Source organism: Gorilla gorilla, chromosome 6 (genome assembly GCF_029281585.2).
Source record: "Gorilla gorilla gorilla isolate KB3781 chromosome 6, NHGRI_mGorGor1-v2.1_pri, whole genome shotgun sequence".
Lineage (NCBI taxonomy): Eukaryota > Metazoa > Chordata > Mammalia > Primates > Hominidae > Gorilla > Gorilla gorilla.
In genome coordinates this window covers 105,115,239-105,121,897 of record NC_073230.2, presented here as the reverse complement: position 1 = coordinate 105,121,897, position 6,659 = coordinate 105,115,239, and the positions used below count along the sequence as shown (strand labels likewise).

The 6,659-nt window shown below is 40.0% G+C and overlaps 1 pseudogene; it reads left to right on the top strand.

Annotated features, from left to right (window-relative positions):
* The first annotated feature begins 5,593 nt into the window (after positions 1–5,593).
* Positions 5,594–6,252, top strand: LOC101131249 (UV excision repair protein RAD23 homolog B-like; annotated as a pseudogene).
* The last annotated feature ends 407 nt before the right edge of the window (positions 6,253–6,659 follow it).

The window sequence follows — 6,659 nt, the reverse complement described above, 5'->3', positions numbered from 1 at the left end:
TGCCACAGGATTTAGACCTATGACTTCATCTGTTCTCCATCCATACTCACCCAATATAGCAAATTTGCAATGTGTCAACTTGGCTAAACTGAACCACCTTTCCTAGAGTTCCCTTTTTGTGTTTATTTCCAATTTGGCTGAGTCAAAAAGGAGATTCTTGGGAGAATTGAAGGGTGGAAAAGAAACAACAGTCATTTTTGTAAAACACACTGGTTGCTTACATGTTGGTTTCAGTGGCAGCTTTCAGGCCTGCCACTGCTACACCTTCCAAGGAACCTCCTTCAGCATCTCTGTCTCCCGGACCAGGCGTGTGTCTTTAACTCCATGACTAAGGGCTCCAGCTTCTGCAGGACACCCACATCACCAAAATCAGAGGTGACAAGACCTGATACTGGTTTTCGTCTGTCTTCATTGGGTTCTTATTCATTGTTCATGCATGGAGGTTTTAGCTTGTTCTTTCTCTCTTTCGTTTTGTAAGCTTTTTTTCTGACTACCCACCCTCTGTACAACAAGCTGTATTGTTAGGCAGGAACATAACTACCTTATAATGACTTATTAATCAGCTTCCAAAAATGTATAATTTGAAATCCTTAATGACAAATCCATATTTATCTTCTAGGGAAACTGCTTCTTCTATTGAACCCTGACTAGTACACCCTCTAGAAATCTTATCCAAGACCATGGTTTTTTATAACATCAAAGTGCTGAGGATCCCAAATTTATACAAATAAACTCAACCATTCAACCCTTTCCACTAAATTACAGATTTTATATCCACTTGCCTTCCAGATATCTCCACTTGCATGTTTAATAAGCATCTGTACCTTAATATGTTCTGGTTTCTAACCTGCCCTTTATTCCCTCCATCTATAAACCTACTTCCTCCCTCTAAATAAATGAACACATCTAGGTCCCTTCCCACAAATGCTCTTCTGCTCCATGTCAATTAGGATAAAAATAAAATCCTTATAGTTGTCTAGGAGGTCTTTCTTGATGCGGACTCCTACTATATCTTTGACCTTATCTATCATTTTCTTTCTCCCTCACCCCATTCAAGACACATTGAGTCCCTTGATAATTCTCAACCTAGGTAAGTGTTCTCCCACTTCAGGGCCTTTGTGCATGCTGTTTTCTCTGGCTAGAAAGCTCATCCGTCAGAAATACATGTTTTACTCATAGTAACTCTAAATTTTTATTGGAAGTCAAAAAGTTAAGAAAGTACAATTACTAAGAAAATAAATACTGAATATAATTAATTGTAATGTATAATGCTAAACTCTAATTTCAACTATCTACAAGTATCTGTAATAATGATTTTAGCTGGAAAGAATTTTTTAAACCAATATTTAGAGTAAAAGAGCATATGTTGAATGCTGGTTTAATACTATGTGGCTCAGTGATGCCCATGATCAAAATATTTAACTTTTTCTGAGCATTATTTTCTATCACCTGTATCATAGATGTAGTAATACTAACTTAAGTAGAATACATATTTTGAAACCCATATGATTATACTCAAGCTTTTTATATACAAATATATCTATATTTTTATATGTTCTTCATGTTAATATTAGCATATTCAAATATTTAAATAAGTTTTCCTGTTTCAATTTTTGGGTTATGAAAAGGTCTGCATGAAAGTTTATAAATATGTTAGTTATTTTATTTGTACCATTTGAACAGTGGGTTATTTTTTTTTTCCTTAAAAACTACTTCCTGGCTGGGCACAGTGGCTCATGCCTGTAGTCCCAGGACTTTGGGAGGCTGAGGTGGGCAGATCACAAGGTCAACAGATCGAGATCATCCTGGCCAACATGGTGAAACCCCGTCTCTACTAAAAATACAAAAATTAGCTGGGCATGGTGGCGTGCTCCTGTAGTCTCAGCTACTCAGGAGGCTGAGGTAGGAGAATCACTTGAACCTGAGAGGTGGAGGTTGCAGTGAATGGAGATCGTGCCACTGCACTCCAGCCTGGCAACAGAGCGAGACTCCAAAAAAAAAAAAAAAAAAAAAAAAAACCTGCCTCCTATAGGTACTTATGACAATAACATAAAAAGCATACTTGATTTTTCAGGATTGAAATAGCTTAGCTCTTGTATTATTCCTAATGTTTCATATTTTCAAAAGCATTGCTGTAAATACAGAATGTCTCCTGTGTACTGTTGAAGAGATGTGAGTAGCAACCTAATACCTCTTTATTCTCATTAATGAAATGAACGACCTCTGCAGAAAGACAGTATACTCTTCCAGAATAAAAGAAAGTTAATATCTCATCAGAACCTTTAGATTACTTACCTTTTGACTTTCAATCCATCAGCCTCTCTTATCTTTACTTTCTCCTTATCCTGCTTAGAGTCTAACATTTCCCTATTTCAATAACGCTATTGCCAATAACCTGAACTACTTAGTCCCTCTCTCTTATTCTTCAACCATCAGGCAAAACACAAGCTCTGGATTAACATGATTATCTAATGACATGGTTTAGCTTTGTGTCCCCACCCAATTCTCATCTTAAATTTTAATCCCATAATTAATACCCAAGACTAGGTAATCTATAAAGAAAAGAGGTTTAATTGACTCACAGTTCTGCATGGCTGGGGAGACCACAGGAAACTTACAATCAGGATGGAAGGCACATCCCCACAGGTAATGAGAAGGACCCTGTGGGAGGTCACTGAATCATGGAGGTGATTCCCCCATACTGTTCTCATGATAGTGAGTGAGTTCTCACAAGATATGATGGTTTTATAAGCATCTGGCACTCCTTTTCTCTCCTGCCACCTTGTGAAGAAGTGCCTTCCATCCTGCTTGTAAGTTTCCTGTGGTCTCCCCAGCCATGCAGAACTGTGAGTCAATTAAACCTCTTTATAGATTACCTAGTCTTGGGTATTTCTTCATAGCAGTGTGAGAACGGACTAATACACCTGCTTTCTCTATGTCTAGACAAAAAGTAGCTAGGCCTTGTCTCAAAAAGTCATGACAAGGAGGATGGATATTACACTGAAGGTATAAACAGTAACTCACTTGGGCTCTCTTCGCTGTCTAGCAAATTTAGGATCTTTAGCTATTAAACTCATAGTCTCACTCTTCTTGGTACTTTTTCCCAAAACATTCCTTCTCAAGTGTGTAAGCTACCCTTCCCCAAAATCTTTCCTCATTTATAGCATATAACCTAGACGTCTATTTCATAGAAAAAGCTAAAAACGTAACCGCATATATGCTTTTGTTTCCTGCACACATTTCTGTTGATTAATTGTTGATTAAGGAGGGATGTGGTATCCCTCCTTCATCTGCCATTGATATTTCTAGCTATAGGCTGAACTCTATTTCTTCCCCCTTCTTAGGAACTGTACATTATAAATTGCTTGTCCCCTTTCTCTTTCAATTGCTCTTTTTAAAGTAGATGTATAAATGTGCTCTAGTCTTCATATTAAAAAGAAAAAGAAAAACAGCAATCTTCCTTCAAACTCCTTTTCTCTATACTATCTATCTCCTCGACAGCCTCTTCCCTGTTACAGCAAAGCATTCTTTAACGTCCCCTTTACTCTCTTTTTTCTATGCTTCATCTTTCTTTTCAAATTGTTATTGTCAGGCCGCTGATACCATCACATCACTAAATAGGTGAGTGATGCTTTCATGTCACAAATCACTGCTCATTATTCAGCTTTCATAAAAAATATGCAAATAAAAAAGAAAAACTAAGAAACCAATGGCCTATAACTTCCATGTCAAGATTTTCCACGGTCTATAATAATTTCCCTCTGTCCAAGACCTACTCTCCTTAATTACCAACTTTACAAACGTTTATTTCTAAATAGTTTACTTTGAAAAAAAAATTTTTTTTTGAGTCAGGGTCTCACTCTGTCACCTAGGCTGGAGTGCAGTAGTGTAATCACAGCTCACTGCAGCCTTGACCTCCTGGGCTCAAGCAACCCTCCCACCTCAGCCTGCTGAGTAACTGGGACTACAAGCATGTGCCTGGCTAATTTTATTTTTAATTTTTTTTTTTTTTAGAGATGAGGTCTCACTATGTTGCCCTGCCTCATAAACATGCATTTAAAAAAATTATTATCAATATTCTTACACCAAGCTTACAGATACTGAACCTATGAACTATGGTTTTCTAGATATGTTAGTTATCTGTCACTGAGGAACAACATTACCACAAACTCAGTGACATAAAACAGCACACTAATTATCTCATAGTTTCTGGGGAAGAAGGCTGGCACAGCTTAGCTAGGTCCTCTGCTCAGGGTCTAGCAAGGCTGCAATCAGTGTCCGCTAAAGCTGAAGTCTCATTGTAGGCTCTGCAAGGGAAGGATCTGCTTCCAAGCTTACTCAAGTCGCTGGTTAAATTCAGCTTCTTGTAACTGTAGGACTGAGGGATTCAGTTTCTTATAGCCTGTCACTCCAAAGGCTGCCCTCAGTCCTACAGGTCTCCCAGATATTCTTGTTATGTGGGGTTCCCAAACATAGCCTCTAGTTTCCTCAAAGCGAACAAGGGAGACAGTCCAACAAGATGAGCACTACAGTCTAATATCATGTAATCATGTAATCACACAGACATAAATATATACATCCCATCACCTTTGCCATTATCTGTTGGCTAGAAGGAAGTCATGTGTCTCACCCACACTCAAGGAAGAGGATCACACAAGGGCATGAACACTAGGAGGTGGAGATCACTGGGGTCACCTTAAGAATTTGTCTAACACTGAGGGGCAGGGTCATGATGATGACGACCACCATCCTGTGGTGGGCTAGTGAATTCTCTCATGTCACAGAGTTCCTCGTGCCTCCTGCAGACTCAGTGCACTTGTTCACAAGGAAAGCCATAGTTGAGGAGGCATCCGCATGACCTTAGGTCTGGGCTCTTGGTGAGACCACCCAGCTGTGTGAATATGACAAGCCCCCAGCCCCCACCACCTTCCTTCCCAGAGCGCAAGGGGTGCAGGTGACCTCAAGTCCTGGCTGGGCCACAGACTCAGCCTGGCTGGCACCAGCGATGGCCCTGCAGTGGAGCTGTGAGGTGCACCATACAGGTCACCCTAAAACTTAGGCAGCCAACCTTCAGGATCAACATCGACTGTGAAGAGACAGTGAAAGTACTGAAAAAGAAGATTGAACCTGAAAAGAGGAAAGATGACTTTCTGGTAGCAGGTCCAAAAATCATTTTATGCAGGCAAAATCCTCAATGATGATACTGCTCTCAAAAAATATAAACTTGTTGAGTTTATGGTGACAAAACCCAAAGCAGTGACAATACCAGCTCCAGCTACAATGCAGCAATCAAATCCTGCCACTGCTATGAAGTGAGTTCCTCCGCAGCAGCTGCTGTGGCTAAGGCTGCAACCCTCATCTCTGCCTTTGCTCCCACATCTACACCTATATATCTATCACCCCAGCACCAACAACAGCATGTCCTGAACATGTACCTTCTAGTACAATGAAACAAGATAAACCTGCAGAAAAGTCAGCAGAAACACCAGTGGCTACTAGCTCAACATCAACTGAGAGTAGAGCAGGGGATTCTTCTCTGCCAAACCTTTTTGAAGTTGCAAGTACACTTGTAAAAGGTCAGGCCTATGAGAATATGGTAACTGAGGTCATGTCAATGGGCTATACACAAGAGCAAGCAATTGTGGCCCCGAGAGCCATTTTCAGCAATCCTGACAGAGCAGTGCAGTATCTTTTAATAGGAATCCCTGGAGGGAGAAAAAGTCAGGCTGTGGTTGAGCACCCCGCTCCTCCCCACCCAATCAGGTACTACTAGGACTCCTCAGTCTTCAGCAGTGTCTTCAGCTGCTGCAACTATGACAGCAACAACTACAAGTTCTGGGGAACATCCCCAAGAAATTTCACAGAATCAGTCTCAGTTTTGACAGATGAGACAAATGACTCCAATAGAATCCTTCCTTGTTTTTCCAGCATTGCTATAACAGATAGGTCAAGAGAATCCTTAATTGCTGCAGCAAATTAGCCAACACCAGGAGCATTTTATTCAGATGGTAAATGAACTAGTTCAAGAAGCTGGTGAACATGGAGGAAGAGGTGGAAGTGGCAGGAGAGGAACTGCAAAGTTGGAAGTGGTCATATAAACTATATTCTAGTAACGTTAGGATAAAGAAGCTATAGAAAGGTTAAAGGCATTAAGATTTCCTGAAAGACTTATTAAATGAGCATATTTTGTTTGTGAGAAGAATCAGTTTGGCTGCCAATTTTCTTCTATAGCAGAACTTGAATGAAGATTGAAAGGGACTTTTTTGTATCTTACACCTCACACCAGTGCATTACACTAACTATATCCAGTGGGTTGTCTGGAAAGACTTGGGATCCTACCCACAATACTTTGTATATGACAGATTTTTAGGGGTGGGGAGGGTGAGATCTAGGATATAGGGCAGGGATGAATACAGTGCATGTACGCTTCAATTAGCAGGTGCTGCACATCCAAACGGTATGATTACACAGCCTGCTTTTGCAGGTCTTTATTTCTTCTACAAAGTAGGTGACTTTCCCTAGGTTTCACTCTTTTTAGTGTACTAGATTCAGAAATTTAGTGTAATGCCCTGCTTTATATTTCTTTGACTTAACATTGGTTTCAGAAAGAATCATTGGTATGTAGAATTTTCGGTCTGTTTCATGAAAACTCTGGATAA